Genomic DNA, 20105 nt, shown 5'->3' on the forward strand with positions numbered 1-20105 from the left:
TCAAAGCGCGATATTTATATACTATTGAAAGTTAGTGTTTAGACAGATCTGAATATTTTTAGCTCTTCTACAATAATCGAGCATCAAAACACGATTCTGTGACCAGCGAACTGACCCATCGTCGGATGGCTAAGGGAACCAATGGAAAACATTGCAATCGGAGAGTTGGCACCAATTTTAACGGAATATGATTTTTATCGAAAGTCTGCGCACACACGAAGACACTAAAGACTTTCAAACATAATTAGCTCCTACTTAGGAGGATATTGAAAAATAGAAAAACATTTACTCAGTCATTACTCATCCTGGGATATTGTTTTTCCCCCTTTTCTATATTTTACAGACGAACCCTGTCATCATGGTTGTATCAATTTGGTATTGAATCAATCGACGATTTCAACTGAACAACTTCGAATATTCTCTTCTTTTCCCCCAAAACCTAATCTGTTCGCTACGGAAACGTACAGTCTTGAACTCATTAATTTGTGCCTGTCACCATAAATAATAGAGCAAGGTGTAAACTTTTATGTATTATCAGTCTCAGATAACGCTCGAGTAAGTGCTCACTTCAATGGAGTCGGAATACCCATTTCCAAATTTTGTTTACGTAATCGGGCGTTCCTTGCACTTCAAGTTGGATTAAATGGACGTATTTCTGTCGAACGGAACTATGTGCATTATGACGTGAGCCCTGTTATAAATGTATCCTTATGGGTCTAGGGCTCATGTCTAAATGCACATAGCTCCGTTTGACACAAATACGTCCAAATGACTCCACATACAACGAGTAATTCGCATGTTCTCCGGAAAACTTCTTACTCGCAAGGATCGTATTCGATAGTGGTTCGATGTATCGTTTGGTTCAAAATAATATATCATAACTTTGACAAAAATTGTAGGATTTATGTGATAAAAGCTGAAAAAGAGCAGCGAACACCTTAGTAGTCGATTCTTTACCATAGTTTCAAAGGCGAGACATCGATAATAATCAAGCATTCATTTCTCGCGCCACTGTCGTGAACCCTTGGAAATCTAATTTCGACCAATGCCTGCTGCTCAAGGGAATTGCTCAGAGACTTTTGGAACTACTGTAAGAGAGGCTGGTCACCGCTGCCGTTGCTGGCAACAGGGAGAAGGAACGTAAGCAGGAAAGAATCTAGGAGGTGGCATCGACCTGCGCGTGCGCGTGCACCACGCATGTTCAAACGAAACGGAAAGTGATCGGTGATCGGTTTATGGGATGAGCGATGGGCAATCTCGATCGCAAATGGTATGCCTGGCTCTGCTCGCGCCACGCCGAGTTGATAGGTGGCGCCTTCCAGCCAAGTCGTGCTCTCATTTCATTCGAACTTCTCAACACTATACAGACTGACTCAGGATTAAGCACGAATATTGATGGAGTTGATTCTTTGGGTAAAAAGAAAGACTTTCTGGTATAACTTTTTCCCCCAAAACACTTTCCCTGGGGGCCCCATTATCCCCCTATTATCTCGAATACGATGAGTGATAGCCCAAAAACTCAAGATAAGTTTTCTCAATATTCAACGCTGAATCAAGTGGTGCCGCCAGAAATCAATTTTTGTCGCTAGAAACATTGATTTTCGCCACTTTTAGGTTCGATGCCCCCACAACCCCCGCCCCCCCTCTCAAAATGAGTTTTCCCTGTGGAAGTCAAACATGAAGAGAGCGCCAAGAATTACACCCAGTTACTAATTTTCATTAATATTGGTTGATAAACATTGTCACAGTGTTAAGAAGACGAGTTTTTTTTCTCCGACTTTTTTAATGGGGGGGGGGGGGGGCCTCCAGGGAAAGCTTTTTGGCAAAAAAAAAAAAAAAAAAAAAAAAAAAAAAAAAAAAAAAATTGTACCACAAAAACGTCTTTTTTTGACCCAAAGAACCGACTGCTTCAATATTCGTACTTTAATCATGGGCGATCCTGTAGAACGAGCATGGAAAAGAAATAAATAATCATGTGGGTAGTTTTCAATTATGAATATTGTTGTGGTAACTAAATGACGGCGGATTCTCAGGAGACACGAGGAAATTCGATTGATTTAAAAGGATCAGAATTACAATCGCACGGAAGATGCGGCAATATCGTATGAAGAGGTTTTGTCGTTGGCCGGGTACCCGCAGTCTTGCAGCTTGTTACGGATCCGGCTCTTTCGCCTCGGAGGCTGGGAGTACTCCAAATTTGGTCTTTTCCGCCTTCTCACCATCTCGAATACCGTCATAACGTAAAGAGAAATAAGTCGTTAAACGTATACCCAGTCTGGTCACTTGTCAACTGGTTCATCAAAATCTGATTGCCGGAACAGAATACGCTTAGCAGCCTACTTCGATTTACTCAACTCCTCGAAAAATTGAGCCTCTTTCAAGTCATCTTATCCCTCTCATCATCCTCAAAAATCACCCCCCTGAAGATTGCATGCGAAAATGCAGAGGGAAGATTTTTCAAGATGTGAATGTCTTTTTGTATTCTCATCAATACAAGGATGGAACCTTCAGCGATCCAACTTGACACTTGGGACTGTGTTCAGCTTTTATCTTAAGAATCCTCCTAACCAACCTCCTGTGTACGACTGTTCTAGTCCTCCTCGCACGGGGGCGAAAGCTGCTCAGAAAGCCCTACCTCCGATCTTGATATGAGACGCGGGCATTGGATTCTCCTTCATATGGTAAGATAGGCCAAACGGGCTCCTACGAGCAGCAATAGTGGCATTTACGGGAAAAGTATCCCTCGGATACGAATCAATGCTGGCACTAACCCCCCTCCCCCATTGTAACGCAGACCAATACCCCCTACCCTCTCCCCATGGAGGGTTACGTAATTTATGAACGCTTCCTTTTTCACCGATATCCCTTTCCATATTTTAAGTGATGAAAATTCATTTCTCTAGAGGAGGGATTTCTCTTGGTGATTTCATAGAGTTATTTCCTTCAATGATTCTTCTGTAATCGACAAAATTACGAAACTGGCTGTTAGTAAGTCAGTCGTCTCTGCGTCGGGAGCACAACTGTGAATAGTGAATACTGTGCTCTACCCCTCGGTTTTACTGCGGGCGGAGTGAACGTATCGTGTGAACGACGACGTGTTGGATTTCACCCTGAAGCTGGAGCAGGACACTACAGACGCTCGTCACGTTTTTAGAGCGGAGAAACGTTGCCGATGCCAGCGCGGAGACCGACGCTATGCGACGTCGCGTCGTCGTCGCGTCGATGATGCCGCAGTAGACAGGTCGACGACGCGACGCGACGCGTCGCTTGCCACCTGCTGTCCCTTTCCCCCTCCCCCTCCTCTCCTACGTCGCGGGTCGTGCTTTCTGCTCCGTTGCCAAATCTACCCGCCAGATTCATGCGTGGTACAAGTGCATAGTCAGGGTTGAAGGCGTGAAATGAAAAATATGAAAGATTGGAAATTTCCTTGGAAGATTTCATGAAATTTCACGCGGCTGTGAAAAATTTCATATTTTTCAGGCGTTTGAGCACCCGCACTCAAATACGCAAAAATAGAAGACAGATACAATTTTTTACATTTCGAGAAACATGAAAAGGAACTGGTATTTTTCAATATTTTTCAAAAATTTCATGAAATATTTCACGTGAAATTTCAAATTTTATTTTTCCTGGAAAATTGCAGCCCTGTACATAGTTCAATACCTCCGCTCTCATGCCACGTTGGGTTACTTTTTTTTGATCAGATTAACTGACAGTACTTGGTCGTTACTTGGTACTTTTAGGGATGAACGCCGTGTGAACATTCAAATATTACCAGATGTCTCATTTAAAAATACCCTTTTGAGTCGAGTTGATCTTCTTCCTAGGGGATCATCATTAGAGGCGCATTATTGAAGGGCAAACAAAGTGATTCCATTTCCCAAAACTAGTTCCAAATTCCGGAACTTTTGAGGTGTTCCTGAATTTTTCCCGGAACTTTTAAAATCCCTGAAATATTCCGGACCTGTTGCATTTTCCGGAACTTTCTGGGAACTTTTGAACAAATCTACAAACAATCACGGAACTTTTGACGGTCATGGACTGGGAGAAATTGGAACAAAAAAGTTCCGTATCCCAGAACTTTCGACGAGCATGGAATGGGAGGACTGGACAAACGAAATTGGTGAAAAAATTCAACTGAAAGAATTCTGTGTCCACGTTGCTGCGTAGCGCGGCACCGGTTTGGAAGTGCGATTCCGGAGTGGGAGAAGGAGAAGGGGCCGTGAAAGTGCAAATATCCTCGGATGAAGCGGCTGAAGGCACGCTTGCGGTCATCAGGATTCCCGATGTATGAGGAAGGCCGATTGTCAACTCGATTACCACCAAGCTTGCACGAGCCACGCCACTGCCAGCCAATTCTTCCTACCGCTCCTGTCGCTCTTATATCCCGCATTGCCTCCTGCATGTACAATTGCACATCTTGTTCCGTCCGGCGTTTGCGTTGCCTCGACTGGAAGCTCGAGGAGGCAGTCAAAGAACTCATCGAATTTTGATTGGAGAGATACAGCTTCCGAAATCTCTCCAATCAATATTCGATGAGTTCTCTGACTCAGGAACTGTAGTTCCAGGATGTCTACAAGTCCGGAAATAGTACTGATTTGTCAAGGGCGGTCCGGAAGTACTGGAAAAGTGCGGAAATTCCGCAAAAAGGTCCAGAATTTTTTTAAATTTTTTGTCATTTTTGTCGCAATTTCAAATTTTTGAATTTTTCGAATTTCGTCAAATGGGGGTACTGATAAAGAACGGAACTTTTCTGTTTGAGGAAGTACTGAGGTAAAAGTACTTATTTTTGACCAGCCTGTTTCAGTCGACACCCTGAAGTTCTCTCAGAAGTCAGTCTGAAAGCTGCGGGAATCCTGGGAACCATCAGATAAATCGAGGCTGATCCGAATCCGAAATCCATGCTCCGCTAATTTTAAATCAAATTCTGTTGTTGTGACCCAGAGAATCCCTGGATGCGGAAACATTAGAGTTTGATACCATTTCTTGGCGTTTAAGTCGCAGGAGGGTCGAAAGCTTACGGAATAATCTTGAATGTATTAAGAGTTTTGGCGACTAGGAGGACGTCTAGAAAATTGCAGAAATTGGATGAAGATGAATTTTCCAGACACTTCTGGTCGCGGGGAGGACTGCCCCCTCACAAACAGAGAAAATCTATTAGGTGCCGCTTTAAAGTGGAGAAGTTGTAGACCTTTGAAGATTGCTCTTTGCGATACCTTATGGAAGTCATATTTATTGATCTGGGGAAGCCGTCCTATAAAAGTCTTCTAAACTTGACCCGAAGTAACCTCTTCATCACCGTCAAATTCTGAACAAGTCCGTTACTCCTCTTTGACACGGCCTATTATACATCCTCTCTTACACAAAGTGTGAGAAACTACGGATTTCGCACTCTCACTTCTCTTAATAAAGCTTGCTCCGCGCTCTGTTCGTAATGGCTCAATAGATCATTATCGTTTCTGCGTCATCATGAGGAAGACTGGCAAAAAACCCTAAGTACTCTAAGGAAAAAAGCTCCGAGGATAATTTTTAATCCTCCCGCATACATTCATCTTAGATATCGGTCGTATAACATGCACTCAAATGAGTTGTAAAAAATTAAGTAAAATTACACAAATTGAAATCATGCCGAATTTTGATGCGATACCTCTGACCACTTTCATCTGAATTATTCAGGTTGTCTAGCATCAGGATTGTACCGATCTTCCCGATTCTATCAGGATTTTAGGTCAATCAGGATTTAATCCCGATTTTATCAGGATTTGAGGAAAAATCGGTCGTAAAATCAGGATTTGAGAAGAGTCGGCCGTCCGCGTCCGCTTATTTTCCGTTTATTATCCGTTATCCGTGCGGTTAATTTTTCTTTCAAAAAAACAGGTTTTGATCAGGATTCGGAAAAATCATGAAAGCAGGATTTAGCAGTCAAAAATCGGGAAAAACCAGGATTTCCCAAAATGAATAAAAACTAGACACCCTGTCAGAGAAAATTAGAAGCTCTCCTCCTAAAAATGACCTGTTTTTCCAAGTTTTCGTTCTAAGGCTCATATACTTACCTCCTTCAGAAACCCCTTGACTAAAAATCTGGATTTTCTTATTTTCCGGTAGCCACTTTCCTGAAGGATAAGAGTTCCCTAAGGGCCTCAGTGTATGAGGCTTGTATGTGCCGCGTAACTGCTCCAGATACACTAACCTGAGCTCTTCCACCTTTCTCTTTCTTCCCCCTCGCCTTTCTCCCTCCCCTATTTTCTCCTCGCCTTTCTCTCTCATTTGATAGATAGAGAGGGAAAATTCCGCGACTTCCATCATTTACCTCTTATATTGTCGCAAGACGTCATTAAACCAGTAACGCCAAAGACCTAGACGTCGCTCGTGTGGTTTTCAAGGTTGTGAAAGCTCATGAAGCGACAGGAAGGAAAAATCGGACACATTCACTCAGACACTGCGACTTGATTACTGCACCCAGAAAGAATTCACACCTCTCTCAAGTCACTTACCTCCGAAACGGATATCAAATTCCGAGGCACAATATTTGCACCGAAATGAATGGAAAATGTAGAATATCAAGAGGCGCTATAATTTTTTCTGGAATCCGTGGTCATCACTCACAATCAGTGTCAGATTCATAGGGAGACACTTGGGCTGTAAGATCGTCTGTTGTCAAAAAATTGAGGATTTGTGGACGAACGTCGAAACAGTAAATAAATAATTTTGTAAAATTATTTATTATCCTAATTTATCAAGGCACTTTTTCAAGGGGTAATATTAGGGGGGGGGGGGGGGGGAGAGCCATCGTGAATCATGTAGTGTGAGAGTGTCCGCCGAGTATCGATGAGAGAAAAAATGTAACTCTAAGATTGATATTTTGAACTCGACGTACTTAATGTGAAGCACTTAATTTCAAGTGTTTGTTAATAAAACTTGCTGAATGGGTGGCTCATGGTGATTCCTCGGTTTTTTTTTAATGTGGATTTAAGTTCTTTCAAGACAGGGAAATTCCTTGACAAAACTTGATATAAGTTCGCTCTGCTGAAGCACGTTGGCAAGGAAGTTTTCAAGGGCTTCGAGGAAAATTTTCCAGTTGAGAATCTTTGGACAGGTGAAAAAATTATCCGGCGATTCTTTGACAGTGAGGAGTGTAAAATTTGAGGAAACCTATCGTTTTCATCTCTCCCTTGGGCTTAGGGCCCTGAACCACTAACTGTTCTGCCGTGCGAAGGAAGAACGCCGTATGGACGTTCGAGAGTTGCCAAATTTCCTTCTATTAAATGTTTAATTTTGAAGAAAATTAGGAATATTTTTCCTCGAAATTTTCAGGAACTTTAGGAGAAATTGCGAGCAATATTATCTGAAAAATATTCATGAGTGTACCCGGTAATTCGTGTCTTATGAATCGAAATTTCGGAGCGCCTGAAGGTTCATACGGCGTTTTTCCCTAGCACGGCAGTGTTGTCTTTACTGTGCTCATTTTACATCACAGCCGCGCTTATGAGACAACAGGATGGCGGGGGGGGGGGGGGGGGCACCCGGAAATGCAGGGACCGTGGCCGCAGTTGTCATCGCATTTGAATAGCCAATTTTGAGTGACAAAACCGTGTGTACGCAGCACTCGAATCCGAAAGGAATGTGAATTATGAATGCGGCAAATTTAATGGCCAGATAAGGTCACTTCAAGGCCCGAACAATCCACCATTTTCCCCCGCCCATCTTCAGCCCGTGCGGTATCGGTGGCTTGTCGACTGTCGAAGGAGAAAAAATTACGCGTCGACTGCTGAATAATGAATGGGAACCGTGTTCGGCTCGATACTAATGCCAAGCTGAAGTACGCTTCTCCAGTAGCTAAACCGTAGATTTCGATGCAAGTTTCTGCCGATCTAAAAGTTGAGCAATTCGTTCAAACTCAATTTGTAAAAACCTGGCATTTATCAGTCATCATCAGGAGAGTTAACCGAACTTAATGTGCCACACAGTAACTTTGCCAAGATTGTTAGTGCAGTGTCTCTGCAGGGTGATCCGTAAGTCCCGCATTACTAAAATCAGCCATCCCTGCAACTTCTGAACAAGTAGGGAAAAAGAATTGTAATTTTGTGAGTGCTTCAAAGTCAAAGAAAACGACCTCTTGGGCCCCCTAAATTCTAAGAGGATCACTCTGAAAAAGGAAAAGAACCCTAGGAATATAGGGTGGTGCGAAACCCTTAGATCACTCTGTATATCAGGGTTGCCACCGTCGGGGAAAGCCGGAAAATGTCAGGGAATTTTTAAAAGTCACGGAAAATCTTGAAATGTCAGGGAGAGTATTTCATACTATGTCTTTTTGGCCGTACGGCATATCCTTAATATTGTCAGGGAACTTGACTCAAATGTGTCAAGGAAATCAGGGAAATGTCAAGGAATTTCATTCTCTATATTTTGTGACAACCCCGTGTATATTCATATAACAATATATTGTCGCCGGGTTCATTGAAGCTTGATTTGATTTCTCCACACTGGTTCGGAAACGGAGAACGACTCCAGGCAAAAGTTGGACGGGTGTGAGTGCTCGTGGAAGTGGACGTCAATCGCCTCGGATGGGATCTCTTTTCGTCGGTCCTCTGACGTAAGGGCGTATCTCGATTTCCACGTGAACCCTGTTGTCCATATAACTCCGTGCTTTCCAGGGCTCATGTCGAAATCGAGATACGCCCTTACGTCAGAAGACCGACGTTTTGACGACTTGGTCTCGGCATCTCGGACAGCCGCTTGGCTTTGAGATGGAAGCGCCGCCGTCCGGTCCACCGTGGGGTTCCAGCCGTTGTTTTCATGTTCCATCAATGTGAGACGCAGCCCCCGGGGCCCGGGCGGGGGAAGAAAGCACTGTTTTTTTGAATCGACGTGGCACCCGAGACGGGGAATACGCCTCGCAGCCGTGGCGCTTTGACGGAGCCGCGGCCGGAACCTGGGATCTGCCCCAGGGCGATGCTGCTGCCACGAAAGTGAAACCCGCTTCGGGTTCAGTTATCGTTATCGCATGCGTAATAGCCCTCCAACGTATCGCTATAACGCCTCGTTGCCATGTTTTCCTAGAAAATCTATTGTCACCTCCCTGCCGAAACCACGAGCGTCGTGCGACGTTTCAAAATTTTCGCCGCCATTTTAAGTTCTCACAGAGAAATTGTTCAGCACTGGAAAAAAAAACTCATTGGATGTCCAGACTCTTTTAAACACCGACAAGAAAAAATACACTTGATTCAATCGGATTTATGCTTAAATCAAGAACCGAGCCTCTTAATTCGAGCGGATTTCCTTTTGATTGAAGCTTAAATCTGATTGAATCAAGAGTATTTTTTCTTGTCAATGTTTTCAAGAGTCTGGACGCTAGATCCAATGTGTTTTTTTTTTTTTTTTTTCCAGTGAACGAAGCTGTCCGAGAATTTTACTGAATTCTCTCTGTGCTGCCGATAAAATACAGTGAATTTTTCGAACAGATTCAAACAACCGTTTCTCTGTAAAGAAATGAAATGGCGGCGGAAATTTTGGAACGTCGCAATGTCGCATGGCGCTTGTGACACTTTGGCCGGGAGGAGACGATATTCCCACGCTACCCTGAGAGTCCACCTCCATATCTAGTCCAACTCCCCCAAGCAAATACCCAAGCAGGATTGCTGTGTTTTCAGTTTTAGAATCCCCAAATAAAGTGTGAATCCTGTTGATGCATTAGCCCCCTATCTTTGGATAGAGAGTTGGTCTTGATATACAGGTGGACTCTCACTCTGGATAGCGTGGGATATCCCCTCCACTGCAGCCTTAAATTTAAGAGCTTTTTTGAGCTTTGGAGTTGATTTCAGAGAAAATCAGTGGCACCATCGTATTTCTCCGAAAATTTTACATAATAATATGTTACGATTAGACAACAGTGTACGATTTTCATACCAAAATATAACCCTCCTTACCCTATTTATTTTTAGCTTAATGATACGCCATCAACGGTATGATATTCGAATCCCTGTAAGATATCGATTTTTCTCGCGACATTTTCATCACGTAAAGTAAACTTTCCGCTGTGCATGGGTCTCATGTCGGTAGACCGTTTAAAATTGAATCAACCTTGTTGGAATTAAGAAAAAATTATGTCTCGGCATTTCGCGGCGGTGTGTCACAAGTCGCAAGGCATGCATCTATGTGGTTGTAGATTCCTCGTCATGTCTGATCGCGAAACTTAGGCAGGATAAAGCGCTTAACATACCAGAAACCATTCTTGAAGTTGCTCAACTGGTGTAAAAAAGCCGGCCTTGCATTTTGTGCTCATGCATACTGATGATTGTCCCAGCCGCATTGTCAAAAGCTCAGACTGGTCATTTTTATTCTGATATTTCACCTTTTCTCACTCGCTCTCAATGAAACGACACATTCTGTCGGGGACTCGGGAAAATTTCAACGTCCGGAGGGGGTCGCGATAAGAGTCAGTGATGCCATTGGCTAGTTCGATCAGTCCCCAGGTTTAAATTATCGAAACGACAGAAAAAATCTGGCAAATTCGAGGAAATTGATCCTCTAGTGAATATCCAGCGGCAAATAAGGGAAACTCACCATCTTGAAATCCTGAAATAATTCCACAAATTTTAAATTTTTCAATATTAAATTACTGGACGTCGAAATTTTCTTCCGTGACTCGTGCATTCATTTTCACCTGAAAACGTCGGAGAAAATTATGCATCTCAGTAACATTCAAGAATGTCGATGAATCAAAGATTTTTGAAATTCCACATAAATTCTTCATCTTGTGGTGATCTTCAATATTGATTTAAACGAATAATTCTTCGTTTCCCTCCAGAAAGAAGGTAACTACATTCCGATGTTGCCAAATTTCCTCTCGCATATTGCATTTTTACCACGAGAATCGTTGGCATTTTTAAATGAAAATTTCGCTGATTTTTCTTCTGATCTCACGCAAAAATCAGACAAATTTTTGACAAAAATTACACAGGCACATTCTTGTGAATTATCAAATTGCTTGATTCAACGAAAAGCAACCTTGGAATGGAGTTACTTTCCTCCGTCAAGGAAACGAGGTTCTTCCGAGGTAACGGTGATAATCCACAAACTTTTCAATACTCCAAAAATGAGCAGCGGATCCAGCAATTTGGCAACACCGGTTTTCCTCCATTTAAACCTATGTTAAGTAATCGATTCTTGCCGGCGGACCTGGTCCCTTCAAGATTCGATACATTTCCATAGGCTTAAATTGAAAAAAATAATGTTGCCAATTTGCTGGATCCACCAACGCCCGAATCTGAGTTCCCACCGATGATGAAGAATCCTTAATTTAAAATACTGTCAATGTTGTCACTCGCTTCAAGTTCATTCATATCGTTACTCCTCCTTAAGCCCACGAGTAACGATACTTTGATTTTTACCGGTGTGGAAGTCGTAGCGTTACTTAGACTGCCATTATTTTATCCCCGCCTTCTCTTCAGTACTCGAGGAATTTGCCTACGTTTTGACTTTTTTCTTCTATCTTCCGGTTTCTTTTTCATGCTGCTATTTTAGCCGGACAATTTCGTCAAAAAAATTATTAAGACCATTAAACGAACCCAGTTGAAAGACAGAGAGGACGACGACGGTCATGACGACGAAGATTTGGTAAGTTACCAGGAGTTATCTTTTATACCCTCCAGTAGCCAAGCACTACCAATTCTCGTAGCATTGTTTCAATATAGTCACTATCGTTAGCAAATACGAAAAAAGTACAGTAAAAAATGTATTACGATAAGAGTACGTATGTAATAGAAGTTGAAAAATGTATGAAATCAAAATGTATTTCGTCATCAGTTTCACTGTTATCTCCAGTAACGCATCACAAGGTGGAAAACCAAAGTTTTGGCTTTTGACCCGTTCAGGAGAGTCCGAAGGATGAAGAAAAAGCTCCTTTCAGTCTAAGGATGTTGTAATTAAATTATGTCTCTCTCTCAATTTTTTCCAAAGTTACACGCCTCTCTGATGACCCTGAAGTGCCCTTGCCATTGAAGTCCAATGAATGTATAAGTGAAAAAGATCTATGGTAAAAGCTCAAGCTTTCGTTTTCGAAATCTTATCCCAGGATAAAATCTTTCAATCAAGCTACAAATAATCAGCACGGTAATAGCAACAAACCAGTGCCTCCCAGTTTGATATCTGTTGTAAAATTGTTTTTGTCGTTTCTAATGTATCATATCCGATTTAGAGTAAATAGGAACTACAATTTCTGGCTCGGTTTAGAAACAACCTATGTGTTTTTTAGTTTCCACATGTAGATAGCAGGTGTTTTTGTGCATGCGCCAGAAATTGTAGTTCCTCATTGCAAAATGCAGTTCATTTACTGTTCCTTCGTCCAGTCCATCGTTCTCCTTTCCGCAGATTTTTGGTACGAACCATCCTTAACGAAGAACCTTAGCCCGACGCCAGTGATTTGAATGTTCCATTTTGTCTGTCACCAGCTTATCGAGGCGCAAGGGTTTGCCCGTTAATTACCAGTAGTTGACTTCATTTTGTATTGAAAATATGAAGCATCTAGCTACCTCTCCTCCAGCGCCCACACCCCCCCCCCCCCCCCTGTACTTCCGACATCTCCTAAAAAAAATCCTAAAAGTTAGTCTTTCTGGTCAAGGTCGCTCCTTGAATTTAGGGAGAATGCAAGACCACTGGTGGTTACCATCGGTCGAACAGATTGCGCAAGACGTCTCATCAAGCGAAGATTTGTATCGATCCCCGAAGTAACTTCCGCGCCATAGGAAGCGGATTGTGCGGGGATTTCGGTGCTTTTGCCTCCGGTCTTGAGTCCGAGCCGAAGCCTTTTCGTGTCGTCGTCCCCTCGTGAGGTTGACAATCACTCGTGGGCAGACGTGACGTGAGACGTAGAAGCGTGCAGCGCGACCGGACTCCGCCCTCGAGGAGTTGAGCTCATTCTGGAAGACGACTAATTGCATTTACTCCGAGAGTTGTGTCTCGTGTGAGGAGAATTCCCGTGCTGAGCAAGAACGCCGTATCAACATTCGAGAGTTGCCAAATTTTCCTTGACTAAACGTGTTTTTTCGACGCAATCTAAGTATATTTTTCCTTGAAATTTTCAGATGTTTTAGATTAAATGGATTACATTTTGCAACAAGGAACCACTATCTCCGGCTCATTTTAGAAATAACATATATGCTATTGATTTCCCCATACAAATAAGTGATTTTTTAGAAGAGCCAGAGATAGTGGTTCCTTATTGCAAAATGTAATCCAAATTGCGTACCAGGGTGTTTATAAGTCCGGAAATAGTACTGATCTTTTAAAGGCGGTCCGGAAGTACTGAAAGAGCGCGAAAATTCTGCAAGAAGGTCCGGAATCTTTGTCACTTTTGGCGCAATTTGAGCGAGAGATTCAAATTTTTGAGATTTTTCAAATTTCGTCAATTGGAGGTACTGAAAAAGTACTGAATTTTCCTGTTGAGGAGGTACTGAATTTCTTGGGAATGTACTGAAAAAGTACTTTAAAAGTACTCATTTTTGGCCAGCATGTTTTTATAGACACCCTGCGTACAAAATCGTCTGAAAATTTTGGAAAAAAAGATTTACAATTTTCCCAGTAAATTCTGTTTTTATCGAAGGAAATTTGGCAACATTCGATGGCTCATGCGGCGTTCTTGCTTAGCACGGCGGAGAAGGGCGGGCGCGTTACTTATTCTCTTAAAATGCGATTACACCGGTACTTTACTTACTTTCACCCGGCACCTTCGTCGCGTCGACCCTGTCGCCAAACCGATCTGGAAACCCATTGTTTCAGGAGGGGGAAACCGAAGCGGTGCATCCGAGCGAGTCGTCGTAAGGGCGTAACTGCACTTTGTCATGAACCCGGTCGTCCGTATAACTATATGCTATTCCGGGATCATTAGTAGATGTGGTTACGCTCTTTTGCGAGGCAAGCGAGTGCAGCGTGTGGTCGAGCAAGCGTAGCGAGGGGCATTGGCAGATCGCGGCGTCCGGCTCGCGGCTTTCTCGTCCGGAGCGGAGATGTCTGCATGAATTTGCAACGTATGCCGCGATAACCTGTTGTCGTCTGGATGCATCCACTTCTAGACGTTCAGTGAACGTTAATCAATGTCTTTTGCCTCCCCCGTTGCCAGAGCTAACCGAGCCTTCGCCTCTTGCGGATGTGTCGCGGGTCCGTCCTCGAGTTTTGGTCCCCGAGAGCTTTTCTGCTCGAGGGTCTGCGGGTCCTCTGATCTTAGGATTTGTTTCCAGCCTCGATTTCACGGGGTTGTCGGCGGTCTGGAAAACCGAGAAAATCAGGACAAGTCAGGGATTTCTGAAAAATATACTAATCATTAAAACATCTCTGATCTTTCAACTGATTACCTTTTCTGGTCACCCTGTCTGTTGGTCCTTGGTCCCAAATGTTGCTCCTTAGTAGAATCCCAAGTGTTTTTTTTTTTTTTTTTTTTTTTTTTTTTAACTCTAAGAACTTACTCGATCTGGAATCTCTTCATTTGATGTTCCTCTTCATTAAAACGTCGCCGAAATTGCGAAAATATTCCTTTACTTGCAAGAAACAGCCGCAATTATAAACTGATTTAATGTTTTTTACCAAATAAATGTTAATTTAGTTAGTAAATTTCACTTATCGATCTGCTCTTCGCTGATTTTTTGTGAACGTAGAAGATGCACGATCTTATTAGCAAAATCCCAATTTTTGTAGTTCCTTATTGCAAAATGTAGTCTGTGTATTCACTGTGGCTCAATCATTGATTTCAAGTGTTTAAAACAGTCCAAAATCGTCTTGGAAGCCTTAAGAGCATCTTAATTGTCGATGAACGTTGGGTTTTGATTTTCTAGAATAGCTTGATATAATCGTTGGCATAATCGAACAGTCGACTTTTAAGCCCCTAACTCACACCATCTACTAATTTTATATCATAAATATTTTTTATGGCTACTTTGCCCAGCATTGTAGGGAATTTAGTGCGTACGAAGTCTACAGAAAAACATATCAATGACGTCTTTTCGTGTTTTCGAGGGCTTAAACAGAGCAAATAGAACGCTGTCCGAGTTCGAAACTCATTCATCCTCTTGCCGAATGTGAGACTTCTATTTTCGGGTGCCATCTGACAGCGTCGCTCAGCTGCTTAAAAGCTGTCGGCAGCGAAAGAAGCTTCAAATTTTTGGTGAATGAGCGTCTACGATAAAGAGCATGGGAGAGATGAGCTCTTTGAGTTTCTTTTCCGGTTGGCAGGCGGAACTCGAGCAGCTCATCAGAATTCTCGCCGGCGAATTCCGTCCAATTCAACGCCCCGTTTAAACGCCATTTAGTTGTAGCACTGTCAATTTTTACACATCTGAATGATTCTATACCCAACGTATGGAAGGATCCCCTGCTCACGCCACACCATATCACACGAGTATGATGTTTGGTGTGGTGAGTTATACAATTTTTCTCAATTTTGTCTCCACTCCACATTGTGTTTCAAAGAAATCAGCTCAGTTTTCTGCGAAACCTTGACTATTAATGATACTTCCATGACCATTACATGTCTTTATTCCGTATCTCATTTAAAGCTCCAAAAACCACAATCTGAGGACAGGGAAAGCCAAAAAGGATCAAATTTTTAAACTGGAGTGTCACTCCAGTTTTCAATGCCCTCCATCCGAAAAAGAAGGTGACAGAATTTCGTTATTTTGAGATTTAACCAAAAGGAAACCCTTAAGGTAATAACCTCGCAACCTCAGGGGGTTGCGACGTGGATGTGGATGTCATGCACATTGCACCTGGAAACGTTCCACCTAAAAAATGGCTAACCGTATGGCAAGTCCCTCGTGCCTTCCTCCCATTCCGTGTGGAACTCCTTCTCCTGTGTGTTGGCACTGATTAAGCTTTTGATCTAGGTATTCTCCAGATTATAGAGATGATTTGGAGGAGGCTGATAATTGAAATTCGTAAACAAAGCTATAGACAAAGAAGACAAAATAAAAATGGAGTGATCCTATCGGAGGAAGCGGGTGGTTTGAATGGGCAAAGGAGGTAAGTAATAGACTAGCCATCGGCGACCGACGAGAGCCTCTATTCGTAGTCCATCATTTCTCCCCTCAGTCCTTAAAAACTGCTGGTTTGAGCCAATAGGATCGCTCCATTTTCCCTTCGTTTTCTTTGTCTATCACGTTGTCTGTCAGCCTCAATGATGAGCCCAGGTTAAAGTTGGCCTGCACCTGACAAGCACCTCCACCGTCGAAATTAGACGAGGAAGAGATGAGAGTGAATCGAATCTTACTACGGTGTTGGCGGTGGTTAGCGGGACGTTTGCGAGTATCCGTGCAAGCAGTAAGGATGAGAAATGATGGTCGGCAGAATTGAATATGTAAGTGGAATGCCGCCGTGCCGTGGGTGGAGGGGGAGGAGAGAGCATTTATTTTGTCTCGGCCGTTTCCTTGTTGGAAGCGTTCTCCCTCCAGCGCCTTGTTTGGGGGGACTCCTCGCTACCTTGGCTCCTAACCGTGACATCATTTCTAGCGATGGCATAATAACAAGGTCTCCCTCGTGTGCGTCGTCAGCTAGTGGCCCGCCGGAGAATGGTCTCCGTCGTCTTTTGCCGTCCCCGTCCAGCGCGACGACTGCGACGTCCGGATGACGAAAATCCGATGACTTTAACGCACGTTCGGTTCGTTCCGGCTCCGAGAGCGCCCAGCGCACCGCACCGGCTTCCACGCGGTTCTCATCCAGCGCCGGGAGGGAGGGGGGAGGAGGGCACGAGCATGTCCAAATTCCGAAACCCCAACTTTCCATGACTGAGCTCTCTAGCTTTCAGGTGCTGCCACATTTCCGCCCGGTAGCGAAGGGATTCTTTTTTCTTATTTTCTACTCGGATCTCTGCTCCATCATAGAGTACCTACAGAGTTGCCACAGTCAGAGAATGCCTGGAAAACCGCGAAAAATCAGGGATAACCTGGAAAACCGCGAAATGTCGGGGTAAACATGGAAATGTCAGGGAAAATGTCGAAAGTGCCAGAGAAAAATTCTTAATTTACCTTTCTATTCGCTCTCTAAAATAGATTTGACGTCTAACAACAAATTTTGCGTGGAAACGATTTCAAATCATGTATTTTTGGTACTGTGGCATATCCTCAATTGTCAGGGAATTCTACTCAAATTTTCAAGGAAATCAGGGAATTTCATTCTCTAACTTTTGTGGCGACCCTGTACTTAGAGTCATAGTAGGAATGAAAGAGCTGGCGCCGCTACTTTAAAGCATTTTCCAGTCATCGAATTCCATGACTCTTGTGCGGTGCCGGGCTACCAATTCGATACATTATCACAAAACCCGAAAAAACCCGATCACAGACTACGGTCGATAGGGAAAAGGTGTGAATTGAACAACACGACGCGGCATCACTGTCGCATATTTCGGCGATTGTGGTTTTAGTTTTTATTCTTGTCACATCCACTAGTGACCTGTTTTCCCTGAAAATTTCGCCCAGTCACTTGCCATCGGTCCTCGGATTCGTAATTTACTTCCCGTGCTCATAATCCACGCAAACAATTTGTGGTTTTAGCAAGATTTATTTTTAAACCCGACTGCCGTTCAGCCCGATCATGCTCTCAAAATATTCAAGTTATCTTTCACTACTAGCAGCCTGCTGCCTCGAGCTTCGGGTCCATTTTGCCTTTTAATAGTCTTGATAATGGCGCTGATTCTACATTCCGGCAACGTAGAAGTCTAGAAGTTATTATTTCCAAGTTACTCATAGTAATTTATTCTCTCTGTCAGTCAGACGTATCAATGCTATCAGGAACTTTGTCAAACTGAGTTAAATTAAGTAGAGCTGTATGCATAAAACTTGCGTCTTCTGTAAATTCATTTTGATTTAATATATTTCACATAGTCTTGTTTACACTTAGTTATTTACAATTAATATAAAGACACACAGTTCAGGGTACGGCGGTGCAACGGAGGCAGGACATTTAGGCGACTAGAGGCCCCGCCCCGTTTCAGAATAATTTCCTTCAAATGGAAGAGTAGGCCACCGAGGATTACCTTCGCGTACGAATAGTTGTATCTCAACGTTCAGGTAGCTTCCCTCTGCTGCATCTCAAGTCAGGTCCCCGATTCGCATCCCTCCGCTCATTGCGATTCCTCTTGCAAACAAGGAGAGAGAGAGAGAGAGAGGGGGGGGGGGAGAGAGAGAGAAAATAAACTATAACTGGAAATGGGTAACTTAGATTTTGAAAACTTGACTATAAAAATTTGATTTTGATACAAGGAAAAATCTATCACTCGAATCATTACCGCATCGTGCGTCGACGGCTTAAAGTTTCCTCGCGATTGGTTTTTCCCAATTTTTCTCAGGAAGTTACTCTTCTTGAGATGTTTTGCGTTTCTTCCTCGATTACGGATACAATTAGTCGTAAAGATTACTCGATTAATTAGCAGTCGGGTAATTATTGATATGCCGTTAATTGTCAAGTAGGAAGCCATTAAGATAAGTATACTCGCTCAAGGAAGCGAAAGGAAACACGGTTGAAATCTGGAGCTGTGTTATTTTATACAACTTTAATTTCAGCCAGCGGTATCGTGCGTAAACATACCTAGTTTCCTCCTCATCCTGTGGAAGTACTTACTCCAAGTCCGTTTCTAGGTCTCTAGACTTTCCCTAATTTCAGCCAAAATTCTTGAGAGAATGCTAGAGTCTCCTGAACTTCCTTTTCCAACACCTGGCGCAATTCGTTCATCAGTTGCACTGCGTTAAAGGAAGAGGCGGGAAGTATACCACGAAGGTTTCCTATTATAAAGCACGGCAGAATAGAAGTAATTGAGAAAATTCCACGCCCGACGGCGGAAGGAACCTCTACCGAACATACTTTTGCCAAAAGGCACTATGTCCCTCGTAAACCATATGCACATAGTTCCTTTTAGCATAAATACATTTGTGGAGCACGGAGACGCCGCGCTGGACGGTAGAGTAGAGAAGGCTCGAGTGTCAAAATCCAAAATCAAGTGTTTATCGTTTGCTTCTTAAGCCGTAACAGCCTCAAACGATCTATTTACACTGGATGTTGCCGATTTTATGAAAAAAATACCCGGGCCTCTCTTGATTCTTTGGGAAGCTCTGCGCGATTCGGCAAAGCTGGTGGTGTTATTGCCACTAAAACTTGCTCGTGGAAGTCGTCGCGGCGTCGTTGTAGGGCGACAGGCGACAACGGTTAAACGCTCGTGCGCTCTCGCCTAATTAATATGCCGACGTCCTCTCCACCTCAACCAAATTTCGTCGGCAGAGCTTTACACCTCGTCCACACGGGCCAATTCGTAGACCGTCTATATTGCCGTGTTAAGGAAAAACGTCGTATGGACATTCAAGAGTTGCCAAATTTCCTTGGACAAAACATGCTTTTTTAAGGAAAATTAATCATATTTGGGCGTATTTCTGCCAAACGGAACTAAGTGTGCATTTAGACATGAGCCCTGAGACCCATTATATGTATATGCATAACAAGGCTCACGTCATAATGCACATAGTTCCGTTTGGCAGAAATACGTCCATTGTTCCTTGAAATTTTCAGATATTTTAGATCGAATTGCAAACAAATATGTTGAAAAATATGTTTGAAAAATTCGAAGAAAAATACTAATACTAAATCTTTGCCGAGGAAGTAAGGCTTTTATTGAAGGAAATCTGGCAACGTCTAAAGGCTCTTAAGGCGTTTTTCCTTAGCAGGGCAGTATAAGGGTACCCTCACTTCTTGCCTCGCCCAACTATAGTTTCACTGGAGTTGTAACTAGTTCGTCGGTCTATTGGACTGCACACAGTTTTCCCTACTATACCACTTTGCTCACCCGAAGATCGGGATACCTTCGCCCTCGCACATACAAGCTTTACCTGAGTAAGTTTTCGAAAAATTCTATTTTTCAACGTTAGCGTTCCCCAACATTTAACGTTGCACCCTATCATCGATGGCCTCCGCCCTGGAATCAGAAGGCCCGATGCGTTTTTTGCTAGAATGGAAAATTACAACACAAAGGTTCAGCTTTCGATTGAACTCTTAGATTTGCAGAAAGCTCTCCTGTTATATATTTAGATAGTCTTCCCTCCGTTTAGTTTATAATACCTAAGCATCCTTTTACCAGT

At 43.0% G+C, this 20105-nt stretch overlaps 1 protein-coding gene across 3 annotated transcripts in view; it reads left to right on the forward strand.

Annotated features, from left to right (window-relative positions):
* Moe (moesin) overlaps positions 1-20105 on the forward strand; it is a 96268-nt gene that overhangs the window by 60714 nt on the left and 15449 nt on the right. The gene's annotated exons all lie outside the window — the stretch shown is intronic.

The sequence above is a fragment of the Bemisia tabaci genome, chromosome 3 (genome assembly GCF_918797505.1).
Source record: "Bemisia tabaci chromosome 3, PGI_BMITA_v3".
Classification (NCBI taxonomy): domain Eukaryota; kingdom Metazoa; phylum Arthropoda; class Insecta; order Hemiptera; family Aleyrodidae; genus Bemisia; species Bemisia tabaci.